Source organism: Pongo pygmaeus, chromosome 4 (assembly GCF_028885625.2).
Source record: "Pongo pygmaeus isolate AG05252 chromosome 4, NHGRI_mPonPyg2-v2.0_pri, whole genome shotgun sequence".
NCBI classification, from domain to species: Eukaryota; Metazoa; Chordata; class Mammalia; order Primates; family Hominidae; genus Pongo; species Pongo pygmaeus.
The window spans coordinates 86668765-86686226 of NC_072377.2; the positions used below are offsets into that span (position 1 = coordinate 86668765).

General features: G+C 35.1%; 1 long non-coding RNA gene across 2 annotated transcripts in view; it reads right to left on the reverse strand.

The window, feature by feature from the left end:
• Window positions 1-17462, reverse strand: part of LOC134739558 (uncharacterized) — a 55341-nt gene that overhangs the window by 30465 nt on the left and 7414 nt on the right. The window lies entirely within an intron of this gene.

Consider the following 17462-nt stretch of genomic DNA (forward strand, 5'->3'; position numbering starts at 1 on the left):
GAAACACACAGTACAGGGGATATGTGAACTAATACTATAGGGATGCAATCAGCAAAATCCAGGCTATGGAAACTGTAGGACAAATGATTCAATTTCCTAAACGAATGAATTACAAGGAGAAAAGAAGAGACGGAGGAGGAATCTATAGATTAAAAGAAATTTGAGAAACCTGAACCAATCCAACATGTGGATGCAATTTGGGTCCCGATTCAAACAAACATTTATGAGACAATTAGGGCAAATTTGGACCTGGTAATATGATAATATTAAACATTATTAATTGTAAAAGGTGTAATATTGGAATTATAATTTAAGAAAAGAGAAAAAAATTACTAATAGTAAGATAAAAGCCAAACATTTGGGAAAGTACAAAGTTATATAACCTAAAGGAAAATTAATTACATATGGATGAAAAATCAAAATGTAAAACAAAAAAATAAAATTACTAAAACAATTATAAATAAAAATTTAAACTTGGATTATATAAGCTGTTTCTAAAAGAAAACAAAAAATAAAATAAAATGTTGATTATGCTCATCATTTATGAGTTTTTAGAATGTCTGAACAAACATCATAAACAATATTGAAAGTTCAAATGACAAAGTTTATATATGGTGAAGATTTAATATTTATACCATCTATAAAAAGATGATCGCTGTAATTTAAAAATGCTCAAAAGGCATGAAGAGACAATCTATAGAAGATGAAATAGAAATGATTCGTAAGCATATGAAACATAAAAAAATCCAACTCCACAAATAATCAAATAAATGCACATAATAATGGCATTTGAGTGTCTTATTAGTTTTTTCTTTTCCGATTGCTAAGAAATTTTAAAAGAGATTTTTAGATGAAACCAGCATTTTCCAAAGATCTCAGCAAAGTGGCACTCTTTGATATTGTTAATTTGTGAAAAAACTTTCTGGAAGAAAACGTGAAAACATGTATTCTTAAAAGCTTAAAATGAGAAGACCATCTGATTCATTTCAGATAAGAAATCAATTAGACAATGTATTACAGGTTTATCACATAATAAAATTGTTTATAATGGAAAATTAGCATAATGCTAAAGTCAAATAGTGGTTGAATAAATTATAGTAAACTGTGTTCCTGTCACGAACTATAATAATGTCTGCCTAAACATATAGTGTGGGTATTTATTGACTGGAAACATATTTACATATAGGTTTAAATATGTAAAACATGTTTACAATAGGTTTAAAACAGAAAGAATACAGCATAATGTTTGCTTATCCCAGGTCGAACAAATATGGTTTGATATTTATTTGTTTCAGATAGTTTATTTATGTTTTCTAATTTGTCCTCAGTAATCGTGTGTTGGTTGTATCATAATCCTTCTAAAGCTTCTGAAAATTCACTTCAGTGATATAAATTACTTCTATTCATAAAAGTTACCCCAGCACTGGAGATAAATATGTCTGTACAACCTTCATTGTTTTAAAAGAAACAGAAGGAACAGCTCCCATAGTTATATATACTATGTTTAAGGCATACTTTCACTCCCTATAAATTATTTCACAGTAAGTATTCAAAAATAAGAGAAGAAAGAAGGGAATAAAGAAGAAGTGAACACAGGTCTAGTCACAACACTGCCCTGTTTAACACCTATCAGCTCTCTATCCTTCAGTGGTTCTCAAGCAGGGATGGTATCTTTCCAGGGGCTTTGGAAATACTGCCTGGAAGGCCTTTTCTGGTTGTCCCAACGGCTGGTCAGCATGACTAACATTTCGTGGGTGAAGAGAAGAAAGCCTATTCTGCCCTGCAATGCTTGGAAAGTCCAGAACAAGTAAGAATTGTCCTGCCCAAGATGTGAGCAGCATTCTCCAGTTGAGATATCCTGCTTAACTAAACCTCTTTTTGAGTAAACTTCAAGGCCTTCACTCCCCAGCCCTTGCCTGTTTCTCTAATCTCACCTCTTTCAGCTTTCCTTTCTATTTTACACCCCTTTCTCCCACCTCTATTCTTTTCCTTTCTCCCCTGCTCCATGTCTTAGCCATACCAAATTGCTGGCAATTCTCGTACAGCACCAAGAAGTATTATGCTTCTCAGCTTTCATTTGGCTGAGATTATTTGCCTAGATTATTCCTGAGCTGATCCTTTAATAATGCCCTATTTATTCTTGAAGACTCATCTTAATCATCTCTTTTGCAGAGCCTTTTTTGGGTCATGGATTTCTCCCCTGTTTTGCCCTGTTGCTTAAATTCATCTTCATTACAACACTTAAAACAACGTACAGTATTTATTTTTTGTCTATATCCTCCCACTTTACTCAACAAGTTCTTATTGGCTGAGAAAAAAAGGTAAATTGAAAGCACCATCTCTTTTTGCTGCCACTGAAAAAAGTAGAGAGAAAATAAATTCAATCAGTAAAAGAAGAGAATGTAGAGAGAAAATAAATTCAATCAGTAAAAGAAGAGAATAAAGGTTGATTTCTACTTTCAAATTGTTTACCATTTAATAAATATAATGTTTAGCATCTGCCTTCCAATTATTTACCATTGCAGTATATTACCATCATATAAAGTGATTGGAAGAAATTGCAAGAAAATATATGTTTATTTGCTCCAAATTTGCTCAAAGGCCTAAATGCTAAGAAATCCAGATTTGTGTATATATCATGTATGTATCATACACATACATGATATATATGTGTATCATGCTATTTGTAGTATAGTTTATTTTATTATAATGTAGATTTACTGGCAAATGCAAAGTAAGTTTAGGTTAAGATGAAATTCCAGTAGTATTAATGATTGATGGCCAAAGGATTTCCAAGGGGATTCCTTTTTACTGACAGCAGAATCTTCTTCCTGCTTGCAGAACATATGGTATGTTAATAGTGATCAGTGACTTCAGGTGATTTTATACCGCAACATATTGAGTAATTTAAAAATTAAGAGTCAGGGCTGGGCTCGGTGGCTCACACCTGTAATTCCAGCACTCTGGCAGGCTGAGGCAGGCAGATCATGAGGTCAGGAGATCAAGACCATCCTGGCTAACATGGTGAAACCCCGTCTCTACTAAAAATACAAAAAGTTAGCCAGGCGTGGTGGCGGGTGCCTGTAGTCCCAGCTACTCGGGAGGCTGAGGCAGGAGAATGGCGTGAACCCGGGAGGCGGAGCTTGCAGTGAGCCCAGATCACACTACTGCACTCCAGCCTGGGCAAGAGAGCGAGACTCCATCTAAAAAAAAAAATAAAAAAGAGTCAGGGGGCCAGAGACAGGGACCTCATTTTAGTTTTAAAGCTAAATGCTTTTCTCTTTCCATTGGTATAAAGTGTTCCAAAATATACTATTTAGTCATTTACTAATAGGGAACATATTAGTTGTACTCACATTTTGGGAGACAAATACAGTTCCTTAATCTAAGTAACAAATTGAAATAATTAAAACATAAGACTTATGAAGGGAATATCACAGCTATCTAATGTTTCAGCTACCTATTTTATCTCACATCACAGACATCAGTTTTTTCCCTTGAAAATTATATAACTGCAATGCACTAAGCATGCTGTATGTTACTGTGACAGATACAAAAAATAAGAATTCAAAACCTTCCTTCTAATAATTCAGACTTCGGTAGGAGGGAGGAAACTAATATATAGATAAAGTATAGATAAGGTATAAGAAAGGTAATGACACTTGGGCCGGGCACGGTGGCTCACACCTATAATCCCAGCACTTTGGGAGGCCGAGGCAGGCTGATCACCTGAGGTCAGGAGTTCAAGACCAGCCTGACCAACGTGGTGAAACCCTGTCTCTACTAAAAATACAAAAATTAGCCGGGCCTGGTGGCAGGTGCCTGTAATCCCAGCTACTCAGGAGGCTGAGGCAGGAGAATCGCTTGAACCCAGAAGACAGAGGTTGCATTGAGCTGAGACTGCACCATTGCACTCCAGCCTGGGGGACAGAGCAAGACTCCATCTCAAAAATAAATAAATAAAAAATTTAAAAAAGAAAGGTAATGACAATTCAGAGGAGAAAGAACCTTCTGGCTACAAGAGATACAATATCTGAGATTAAAATCAAAAGATGAGCAAGTTTTGGACTGATTGATGTGAATGAAGAATATGACAGATTAAAAAGAAACAGTTCATACAGTCATAACAATTTCACAAACAGTAAATTATTTTATTTGAAAGTTGGGATATATCAGTTATTTATTTGAAAAATTATGAATGGGATTTCTCCTTTCAGCCAAAATAGAGTAATAGGGACTGGATTTGCCTGCCCACCTAAAACAATGAAAAATCACAAAATACTCGAAACAATGATGTTTAAGACATTCCATCAATCAAAAAAAGACAGTGATCCATGAGAGATAGGAAACAAAGTGAGCCAATTGCCCCAGCTTACTGCCGTGGGAGGGTGAATTTATAGGCCTTGGACAGTCTAGCAGATTTCCTGAGCTGAGAAGATGCAGCTGAGGATCTGGGGGAACAAAGGTAACTAGAGCTTGAAGGACAGAAAAACAGAGAGGAGAAAACTGCACAGAAAACAACTCTTGAGCCCTTTATAGGGCTCAGCAGAGTATTGTTAAGCACATGCATGTTAGGGAACCACCCAAAGCTGGGGAAAGAACTACTTAAAAAGATAAGAAAGAACAGAACTCGCCACTCACACAGGGTCAGAAACATTGTCTGTCATCACCAGTCAGACAGAAAAATCTCACAGTTCAGGGGTTATCAAGTAGAGTACTCAGAATGGTCTTACCTAAGAGTAGAGAACAATTAGTCTTAACTTATACATGAATCTAGTCCTGCCTAACAAATCTTAAAACCAAGACTCCAAAGGATCAAACTATTTCCTAAGTAACTTAGCACCCCAGAACAAGTCTCAATAATATTTTTAGGAATATAAAAATATCCAACACCTAACAGCATGAAATCCACAGTGCTTGGCATCCCATTACTAGACATAAAAAGAAAGATAAAAATGTAATGAATAATAAGTGGGGAAAATCAATCAATCAAAACCAGAAGAACTGATACTGATGTCAGCCACAGAAGACAAAGATATTCGAACTGTTAATATAACTATTTCATATGGTCAAAAGCTACGTAAAGATGAAGAAAATATATAACAAACACAAGAAGTCAAACTCTTAGAGGTGAAAACTATAATGTGTGATATGAAAACTATGCTGGGTAGAATAAATGGTAGATTATACATTGTAGAGAACAAAAAATAGTAAAATTAAAGGCATGGCAATAGAAACTATCCAAAATTTTACATAGAGGAAAAAGAGAACAAATAAATAGTATATCTATGAACTGTGAGACAACTTAAAGTAGCCTAGTATATCTTTAATTGAAGACCCCAAATAATAGGAGAAAGAAAAAAGACAAAAAGACTATTTCAAGAATAGCTGCAAATTTTCCAAATTTTATAACAACTATAAACTCACCGATATAAAAATATTAATGAACCCCAAACATCACAAACATAAAGAAAATGAGCAGGTGTGGTGGTTCATACCTGTAATCTCAGCACTTTAGGAGGCCAAAGCAGGCAGATCATTTGAGCCCAGGAGTTCAAGACCAGCCTGGGCAACATGGCGAAATCCTGTCTCTACAAAAAATACAAAAGAATAAGCCAGGCATGGGTGTGGTGGTGCACACCTGTGGTCCCAGCTACTTGGAAAGTTGAGGTGGGAAGATCACTTGAGCCCAGGAGGTTGAGATTGCAGTGAGCCATGATTGCACCATTCCACTCCAACCTGGGTAACAGTGCAAGACCCTGTCTCCAAAAAAGGAAAAGAAAAAGAAAATTACACAGACACACATTGTAATCAAATTGCTCAAAATCATTGACAAGAGAAAGTCCTAAAACCAGCCAAAGAAAAGAGACACATTACATGCAGAGAAAGATAAAGTGGACAGCATATTTCTCATTAGAAACAATGCAATTGTGAAGACAATGGAGCAACATCTTTAAAATACTGAAAGAAGAAAAAACTGTCAACCTATAATGTTATAGCCAGAAAAATCATTTTTTGCTGAAATAAAGTGAAAATATGTCAGTCATATAAAAACTGGCTGAACTAACTGCCTCCAGACCTGCATTACCAGAAACATTCAAGCCTTTCAGACAGAAAGAAAGTAGTACCAAATGAAGACGTGAATCTACACAATGGAATGAAAAGCATTGGAAATGGGGATCATATCAGTAAATATATAATAGCTTTTTCTTGTTATTGAAAACAATCGTCAATAGTTAACTGTTTAAGCAAAAATAATAATATAATATGAGGTATATGACATATGTAAAAGTAAAATGCTTGACAACACCACCACAAAAACTGAAAAAGGAAAAATGGAAGTATATTATTTTAAAATTCTTATACTATTATGAAGGGCTATAATATCCCTTGAATGTTAAACTGTGTTAAACTGTGATAGGTTAAAAATGTACACTATAAATCCTAAAGCACCCACTAAAAATAACAAAGAGTTATAGCTAATAAACCAATGAAGGACTTAAAACGGAATTCAAAAAACAAAAAAAATTAAAACACTGCTTATCTTTCTGGCGTAATTACATAACTCCACACTCCCTTTATGCCCTAAACATGAATACACACTCCCAAGTTGACAAAATTCAAAGTAGGTCTCAGAACAGATAAATATTACATAGGATAAAGGAGGCCATTTTGTGATAAATAAGTTAATTCATCAAACAGATAACAATCTTAAAAGTTTATGCATCTAATAAACTTCAAATCATATAAAGCAAAAATTGATAAAACTGTAAGGAGAAAGAGACAATACCACAATTATAATAAAAAAATTCTAATACCTTTGTCTCATTAAGTGGGCAGAAAATCAGTAATATAGAAGATGTGAACAATACAGTAAACACAAAAAACAAACCACAGTAAGACCAAGTTGACATTTACAGACCATCCACTCAACAATAGCAAAATATAATTTATTTTCTTTTTTTTTTTTTGAGACGGAGTCTCACTCTGTTGCCCAGGCCGGAGTGCAGTGGTGCATCTCAGCTCACTGCAAGCTCTGCCTCCCGGGTTCACGCCATTCTCCTGCCTCAGTCTCCTTAGTAGCTGGGGACTACAGGTGCCCGCCTCTACGCCTGGCTAATTTTTTTGTATTTTTAGTAGAGAAGGGGTTTCACCGTGTTAGCCAGGATGGTCTCGATCTTCTGACCTCGTGATCCGCCCGCCTCGGCCTCCTGAAGTGCTGGGATTACAGGCGTGAGCCACCACACCCAGCCAATATAATTTATTTTCAAATGATCATGGGACATTTACCAAGATATACCATATTCTGGAACACAGAATAAGTCTCAATTCCTTTTTTAAAATTCCAGTTATACAAGGTTTGTTTTTTGACCTAAATGGAATTAATTTAGAATTAAATAATAAAGATATCTAGAAATCCTCAAATTTTTGGAAACTAAGTAACAGACTTCTAAAAAGACTACAAGTCATTAAAAAATCAAGAGATTAAAAAGAATTTCAAACTGAATAAAAATAAAAATATAATATATAAAATATGTGACATACTGCTATGGGTAATATGTGACATACTGCTGAGGGAAATACGCATCCCTAAATGCCAATATTAAAAAAGTAGGAAGGCCCATCTTAACAAAATGAAAAAAGGAAATCAAATGAAACTGGAAGTGAATGGAATAAAGAAACTGATAAATATCAAAATACAAATCAATGAAAACAGAAGCTGTTTTTTGGAAGATCAATAAAATTGATAAATCTCTATCCAGATTGATTACAGGAAAAAAAGAGAAGACAAGTTGGCAATACCAGGAATAAGAGAGGTAATATTATTACGGCTATTAAGAAAAAAGTAAGGGATGATTGAGAACAAGTTCATACAAATAAATTTGACAATTTAGATGAAATGAACAAATGCCTTTAAAGATACCAAGTTACCAAAACTCCTTGAGAAAAAATAGACATCCTAAATAGTTCTATATCTATTTTAAAAACTGAAAATTGTATTAATATTTAATATGGTGTATATTCTGGATGTAAAAAGAAAAAAATTATAGTTAAAATCTTACACACAATAAATTAATGAATTAATTAGTTAACTTTATAAACCTCCATGCACCAAAAGCTTCATTGGTAAATTCTACCAAATATTTGAGGAAAATATTATACCAATTCTTTATTATTCCAGAAATAAAATAAAGAGAAAGTACTTCACTTATTATATGAGGTCAACCTTATCCTGATACTAAAACCTGAAAAAGACATTGTAAGAAAGCAAAACTACCAAGCATGTATTTCATGAACATAGATGCAAAAGTTCTAAACAAAATATTAGCAAATCAAATCGAACATTACATAAGAATACATCATGCCCAAATGGGGGTTATCCTAGAAATGCAAATTTTGTTTCATATTTTATATTGATCAATATAATTCACCACATTAGAAAACTAAAAAAAGCAACACCCAAAACCATAAAGTAAGTAAATGGATACACAGAAAGCGTTTGACAAAATCTAAACATATTCTTGATTAAAAAGAAAAAAAATTCTTGGCACAGTTGGAATTTAAGATTTATCAATCTAATAAAGGGTATCCATGAAAAACCTATAACTCACATAATTACTGGTGAAAGACTGAATGCTTTCCCTCCTAATCCTAGGAACAAGAATGAAATCCACTCTCACTACTTCTATTCAACCTTGTACTGGAAGTTCTAGCAAGTGCAGTAAGGCAAGATAAATAACAGCATCTGGTTTGGAAAGGAAGTAAAACTGTCATTATTCACAGACCACATGACCATCTATGTAGAAAATACTATGATCTCACCAAAAATCCACTGAACCTAATAAATGAGTTTATCAAGTATGCAGGATAAAACACCAATAGACAATTTTTTTTTCAGACAGGATTTCACTTGTTTGCCCAGGCTGGAGTGCAGTGGTGTGATCGGCTCACTGAAACCTCCAACTCCCAGGCTCAAGTGATCCTTCCACACCAACCTCCCGGGCAGCTGGGACTACAGGCATGCACCACCACACCTGGCCAATTTTTGTATTTTTAGTAGAGATGAGGTTTGCCATAATGCCCAGGCTGATGTCAAACTCCTGGGCTCAAGCGGTCCAACTGCTTCAGCCTCCCAAAGTGCTGGGATTACAAGCGTGAGCCACCATGCCCAGCCAATAGAAAATTATTAATAAACAATATCAATTGTCTAATATTAGCAAGAATCAGAAATAGATATTTTAAAAAACATAATTTACAATAGCATCAAAAAATTAATACTCAGTAGTAAATCTAAGAAGATATCTAAGATCTCTATATTAAACACTATCAAATATTATGGAGAAAAATTAGAGAAAAGCAAATAAATGAGAAGCATATCACATCAGTGAGTTGGAAGGCTCAATATTATAAAGATTTCAATTCTCCCCAAAATTAATCTATAAATTCAAGTCAATCATAATTAAAATGCTTATACTTTTTTTCATAAATGGAGTAACTATTTTTAAAATTTATTTGAAAAGAAGTGCAAAAGGGCAGAAAGAGACAAGGTAATCTGTAGACAAAGAACCAAGCTGGAGGATTTATAATATCAAATATCAAGACATAAATTACTATAAAGCTTTAGTAACTATGAGAATGTTGTTGGCACAATAATAAATAACAAATATGTGGGGGAAAATGTAGAGAGTCCAGAAACATTCACATGTATAGTTAGTAAACTTATGACAAAGACAACAATGCAAAGAGTGCTAAAGGATGCTCTTTTGAATAATGGTTCTGGGGCAATTGCTGTGTATGTGCCAAAATAATGCATCTGGACCTCTACCTCGTATCATGGAAAAATAATTAATTTTAGATGGAGGGCAGGCCTAAATGAGAAGTAAAGCATTTAAATTCAAATATAGCAGAAAAAATTGCAATCTTGGAGTAGGCACAATTTTTCTTTTAAATATGACACTGAAAGGCATAAATCAAAAATACTTTTGCAAATGTTAAATTATACTTAATAAAAATTAAGAATTATTTATCTAAAACAACCATTAAGACAATAAAAACTGAAAACTTGAAATGGGAGAAAAATATTTGCTATACATAGCTAATAAAGGACAACCACCTAGATTCTATGAAAGTCTACAAATCAATCAGACAGAGACAATTCAATTGAAAAGTGGCATAATATTTTAACATACACTACACAAAAGAGGATAGACAGATGACCAATAAATATATGAAAATATCATTAAGTCATGAAGAAGATGCATATAAAACTATGATGACAAAACACTGTGCACTCACTAGAAAAGCTAAAGTGAAAAAATAGAGAATATCACTTTTGGCATTTAGTGAGGGTGGGAATCAACTGACATGCTCAAAAATTGCTGGTGGAAGCAAAAAATTAATTCAGCCACTTTGGAAAATATTTGGCACTATCCATTAAAACTAAACACACACACGCACGCACGCACACACACACACACACACACATATCTAGTTTGTGATCTAGCAATTCTTCTAAGTATATATCCAAAGAAAATATATACATATGTTCACGAAAAGATATAAATTGGACTGTTCATAGCAACACTGTATAAACTGGAAACTACCCAAATGCCAACCAAAAATGAATGGATTAATAAATTGTGATATATTCACACAATAGAATACTGTGCAATAATTAGAATAACTGATCTAGAACTACTCATGACAGTATGTGTAAATATCACAAACATAATGTTGAATGGAAGAAACCAGACAAAAAACAGAGGAAACTAATCAATGCTGTTAGACGTCAAGATTGTGATTATTCATGGAGGTGGACATGTGGCGGCCTTCTGGGGTACTGGTGATGTTTTGTTTCTTGATCTGGGTATTGTTTACCTGGCTGTGTTCAGTTAGTAAAAGTTCAAAGAGCTTCATAATTATGTATACTTTTTTGGTATTCATACAATAGGTCAATAAATTATTTTTAAAATGTACATAGTGTGTAAGTTTGCTTCTGTTTCATATTTTTCTTTAGAATGGATTTTTTAAAGTAAGAATCCTGGGCAGTGGTCTTTTAAAAGTTGAGATTTTTAGTCATTATAAATGTTCTTACTGATAACATGTGACAAGTAAATGATAAGAGGGGAAATAACAGATTATTAAACCAATTCTTACAGTTGTAATATATCCCCAAACTTTAGGTAGAAACTATCTCATTTAACTCTCTAATGTTCACATTATAATCATATGAAAGCTACAGAAATAGAAACTTGAAAAAGAATCTTGCTGGGAGAATTGGAAATAGATTCTAGGAATAAAAAATCTTTGCCCTATCATCATTTGATAATTTGCCGATAGACAATATGAAGTATGGTAGAGCCAGTCTGCCTGGGAACACTTAACAACTCTCCCCTTGCTATCTGGGTAAACTTGTGCAAGTTACTTAACTTCTGTGTCTCAGTTTCCACATCCACAAAATTGGGATGATAAAAACACATATTTCACAATCTTGTTTTGAGGATAAAATGAATTAATGCATGTAAAGCTCTTAGAACAGTGGGTTATCACTATTATCATCTGTTCCACCCAGTTAGAAGAATAACCATAATGTTCCTAGTGAAAGATTTGTACAGTTTTTTTTTTTCACTGAAACCATACTTCTTAGTTGGTACTAAGTGTTAAATGGTGTTTGAACACATGCATTTTCCTACCTGTCTTGCATCTTATTGAAAACAGAAATGTCTTCAGGTTTGTGTGTCTAAAACAGATTTAAAATCTATAACAGATTGCCTTATCAAAGAAACTGAAATCTCCCAGCACCAGAAGATTATGTCTGAAAATAAAACTGCTTATGACCACCGTCATTTCAAAAAATAATTGCTCTTTCTCAAGTGACTGCAGTTGAAAACCTGACTTTTCACTAAATGTACATGTGCTTTACCTCAAAAACCTATGACATTTTGCTGTGAGTTCAATAGTCTTTAAGTGCTCAGACCTCAAGTGTAAAAACACATTCCTGTTTTCCTCCAGTCTTAAAGACTGACCTGCATGTCTTCTAAATGTGCTCTAAATATCTCTATCTACATGTGGTACCTTCAAAAAAAGAAATTATCAGAGATCAGCTGAATAACAGGTATTCTGATAGGGACTTATTTCCATCTTTTAGGTTTTACGAGAATGAAACAAACTTTGATACAAATTTCTCCAGTAAATATTATTTGATTATCAAAATTAGGTTTCTCACCAATCTTTCAAATTTTACATCAGAAAAAAAGATGAAGGGAAGAAAGGCAATGTTTATATAGGGAAGCTGAGCAGTTGCTCAGCAATGAGTTCCAGATGCTATCTCCATGAAGACCTTGCTTCCATGGAAGAACTTGTGTCTTTTATGGTGTAAGGAGCTCAAGAGGATAAATTTCCTTTCAAAACGAAATGACTCAATCCTGTCAGTAGCTGCAACTTGAAAGAAGAGGATTTGCTTACCCTGTCAGGTTACGTCAATCTACCTAACAAGACGGTGGTGGGGCCGGATTTGTCAGAGAAATCAGACTATCTCAGAGGAATTTGCATGTATGAAATATCAATTTATTATAGATTCTGCTGCTATTTTAATTCCACTGCTCATTTATCACAAATCAAAAGAATGAGAAGTTTTCTATAACCTCACATATGGAAAACAGCAAAAGTCAGTATTTTTTGGATGGTTTGCTTTTTGAGGCTTTTTCTTAGAGGAGTTTAACAGCTTTAAACTTTAGTTACTTGTTAAATAAAAAAATTATAATAGACACAAAATCTGCTTAAATAACTCAAAGACTTAATTCTACCATTCTAATTTTCAGTGAATTATAACTTTTCTACCATGAGTTTTGTACATATTTTTATGTTTATATCAAACATTCTTTATGTGATTCTGTTAAAAACAAGACTATCTGTTATCAATTTTACAGACATGATAAGTCATTATGTATTTACTGAGCACAATTCTGTAGAACACTGATGCTCAAATTTGTTATTCCTCATACCCAGTGTAATAACTAGAAGACAAAAAAATTCTATTAATAATTATTAATAAATGTCTGATTTATGAGGATGTATATACACACACACACACACACACACACACACACACCTTCCTGGAAAAAAGCATGATCTTTGGATTCACTTAGAGAATCAAAACCCAGCTCTGCCACTTCCAGCTCTATGACCAGAGTAACTCACTTATCTTTCTGAATCTCAGCTTCTACTTAGAGACAGTAATGTTTATGCTGCAGGGTTTGGAAGAAAATTCACTAAGTCCGTGTATATTATGCATCTGGAACTCTACCTGGTACCTAATAGTCTCTCAATAATAGGAAATATTATTTCTGATGACTTTAATAAATGTTTGTTGAGTACAATTATGTGCCTAGCATTGTTTAGATACCATGAATCAAGTGGCAAACAAGAGTGTCAGGGCCCCAGTCTTCGTGGAGCTTATACTAGTGAGAAAAGAGTCAATGTGTAAACAAATAAATAAGAAAACTTCAGATTCGGATAGCTGCAAATGAAGTAACTGGAAGTGGAGAAAGGCTATTTTAGAGGAGATGTCCAGGGAAATGATGATAAGGTAACCCTTGAGCTCAGCCAGACTCAGCCCTGTGAAAACCTGTGGAAAGACCATTGAAAGCAAAGGGGCCAGTGAGCACAGCCCTGGATCAGGAATAAGCATGGCCTGTGCAATGAGCTGAGAGGAAGCCAGCGTGTCTGGGGCACGATAGGCAAAGAAGAGAGTAGAAGATGAGGTCACGAAATAGGCAGAGATCAAACCGTGTAGGGCCTGTAGGCCATAGAAAGGAGTTTGAATTTAATTACTTATAAAAAGCAAAACTATTGAAGTTCAGACTGAAAAAGGCGATCTGATTCTAGCTGCTAAATGAGGAATGGATGGTAGCAGGGCAAAAGTGGAAAGTGGAAGACCAATTTGGAGGTTAGTGCAGTATAACAAATAACCAAAGATGATGATAGTGTACCCCAGGATAGTAGTGATGGTGAAGATGAATATAAGAGGGTGGATGACCTATGGGAAACAGTCCTGTCTCAGCTCTTTAATACTCCAGTTGTTTCAAAGTAAATACATGCAAAATTTTTCCCATATACACACCCATATGTTGTACGTATACAACACCAAAGTGTGACCTAATCTGAGCAGATTCCAGAAGTAGCCTGGCACTCCCCCTTTTGCCAGTTCAGCTCTTTTGCTACCCTTCACTCCCACATGAGCACCAGACCAGACCCTCTTACTCCTAGGATATGCTTAATATCATGGACCCCATTCCTGCAAAACTGACATCAAACAGAAAAGCCTAGCCACAAGACATGGTTTACATCCCTGGACCTTTCTTGTTTCACCCAACAAGTTTCTATGGCAATATACAGGATCCAAATGCAAATGGATATGTTGTAAGGGAATAAGGAGGAGTCATAATTGCTCCAACCAATGGCCTCTAAGCCCCAGAACCTAGAGCAGCCAAAAATTTTTTTGTAATATTCAATTTAACAATGTCATCCATAGTTATAACATTAAGCTTTATAAAAATGGAATGATACAGATGATTTTACGCTAGTGTGCTGAGCCGAAGGAGAAATTTTTCCAAGATCAAGAACTAAAATATTTTTTGATTGCTCTAGTATACTTAGAACACAATATCTCACCTTATCATCTCCATGCATTGTTTTGACCAAAGGTTACATTGTGGAGATCATGCTTACTCTTAGGTTCTGAAAGACCTGGATCTACCTGAGGACCAAAAAAGTGAACACATTTGCTTTCAAGGACCTGCAAGTTTAAAAAGAAAGGATCTCACCTCCAACAGTAGTTAATAAATTAGAGTTGGTGGATGATAGCAGCTACCTAGTAAGAAAACAGAAAGATGGAAGATGGCTTATATCCATAGTTTCTGTCAACAGTGCAAGTAGAAGTTTCCATTTTTGTGCAAATATGGAAAGATAATGCTTATTATAAATTAACAAACAACATGCATGCAAAGGAGTTCTTCTACCAGCGTACACTTTCAATATACCTGGAGAGCCTACTATCTATCCTGCTTTTTCTTTTACTTGTGGACGGACTATACTCTTGCGTTAATATCCTCCTTATACACCATTGTTTTGATGGGTATCCTAAAGAAGAGATGGAGAAAAGTAGAGGTAAATAGCTAAGAAGTCCTCTCTCAAATTAAAGCAGGTTTAAAAATTGATTTCTTATCATATAGACCCTTTCATTATAGTTTATTTTTACATTCACAGATTGAGATTAATACTTGGGAACTATCATAGGGGGATTCAAATAACAATTTTGGGAATCCTGGCCATGATACTCTCATATTGTTTGCACTCTGACTGGTTTGCATTTTCTTACTTATGAGGCAAGGAGAGAAAACGATAGCATCAGTCTGCCTTTAGGTTCATTTCTCCCAGTGGCCAACATGGGATATCTGTATCCACATTTGGATGTTAATATGATCTGTGTTGTTATTTTAAGTTTTATGTACATTAAATAGCAATCCCAATTTTTCAATTCAACGTCTACTACCCTTCAACTACCAAATACTGAGCTCTTGCTAAAAACCGAAATCTCATCTACATGGTTTAAATATGTTATAACAAAGCAACTTACAAGTATTTTATAAAGTGAAATCATAGCAGCCATTTTACACTTGAGGAAACTGAGAGTTTAAGTGGCTTATCCAAATACATGCATCTGGTAAATGCAACTGAGCTGAACAATCAAGGAACTTTCTTTTATCCTTGACTGATCAGTATTTGTGGCTGGTTAGCTCAGCTGGTTAGAGGTTAAAGTTCAGTGTTAATGAGGTCAAAGTCATAAATGTGAACTTTAAGTGGAGGATTTCCCTTGATTCATAAGTGCAAGTTCAACATTTAACCCCAGCCAGTCACAAGGAACAGTGCATGGCTCAATATAAATCCATCACCAGTGCTGGAAGCAATACTCAGAAAACATGTTTCTTGTTAAATAGCCAAAGTCATCTTCTTTTTACAAAACAATAATAAGTGAAACTTACTTTAGTTTATTTAAGCTAGGAAGTCATCTATAGTTTTTAATCTAATAGCCAGGCAATGGGAAAAGGAAAATCAGAGAATGGTTAAGCTGGATGACACCAGTGGGTCTGTCTCTCATACATCCCTTCATTTGGCAGAGAAAAGAACAAATTAAAATTCATGAGTAGGGACTATTGTATTATTTTCATGAAGTTTCTAAGCCAGAGACAGACAGCAGAAAATAGAAGTCAATTTTCTAATACCCAGTTTATGATTTTTCTACAAAACTTAGAAGAGAATGCATTGTGGCCTCAAGCCTGAAAGAAATGATTTGCTGGCCACCTACTGAATGTGAAGAGCACATAGCTAACCTAGCTTTACATATGAAAGGATGGAGTTTATTGTTTCCTGTAGGAAATGGAAAGTTCTGCTATAATCCTTTCTCAATTCCTAGTGATATCCTCTACTTTTCCTTTAAGCTTACGGAATTTTACATTGAAAATTTTTCTCTGCTTTGTTAGTTTCCCTTTTCTTCTCCAAATTCTAAATTATAGCATTCTCTATATACAATAACCCCAATATTGTCTTTCATCTATAAAACACTAACCAGTCTCTTTCAAAGAATGAGTATTACTAAAGAATCATGCATGTGGACTTCTGGTTCCAAAATGGAGCTACAGAAGCAAGCTGGCTTCACTGTCCCCAACAGAAAACCAAAAACAAATATATAGTGCTGGGATTATCACTAGCATATCCCAGAACTCAAACATGAGAATGAAACACTTCCTGTGGTCACAGAGAAGTGTAAAAAAACAAACAAAACTCTGAGTAGGTGGTAAGAGAATCAGATTTCTACACCAGTGATGTCCCTTCCAACATTCTGCCCAGCATCAAGTGCACACAAAATTTCCTCTCAGCTCATGATTTCTACACTGGAAAAAGTGAGATTGAGGTGGACAGAAAACTTCCCCTCCAGTTTGGTTTCCCTGGCAGGCGACCTGTCCTCACCTTACTCCATAGGAAACCTAATGAGTGCCTGAAGGGAGAAATATCCCTGAGAACAAGCAAAGACCAAGGAGGGAGGTGGGACTACTGTCACCAGTCTTGGAAACTATGCTCTGGAACTCAGCCAAAGGAGACACCAAATGGGAGTGGCTGTCCTGCAGCATCATGCTGTAGAGGATTCATGCCACAGGGCCCCTGTGCAGGAATCCCTAGCCAGCCTTCCCACACTACCAAAATACCCCATTTGCAACAGTCCTCACTGGGGAAGAGCAATGCTCTGATTGTTCATAAAGCCATTATAAACCCGGGCTTAAGGTACAACCTACAGCCGAAAAAGGAGGTAGTGATCTAGCAGTAAAGAATCTGTAAGCAGGGCCGGGCATGGTGGCTCATGCCTGTAATCCCAGCACTTTGGGAGGCTGAGGTGGGTGGATCAC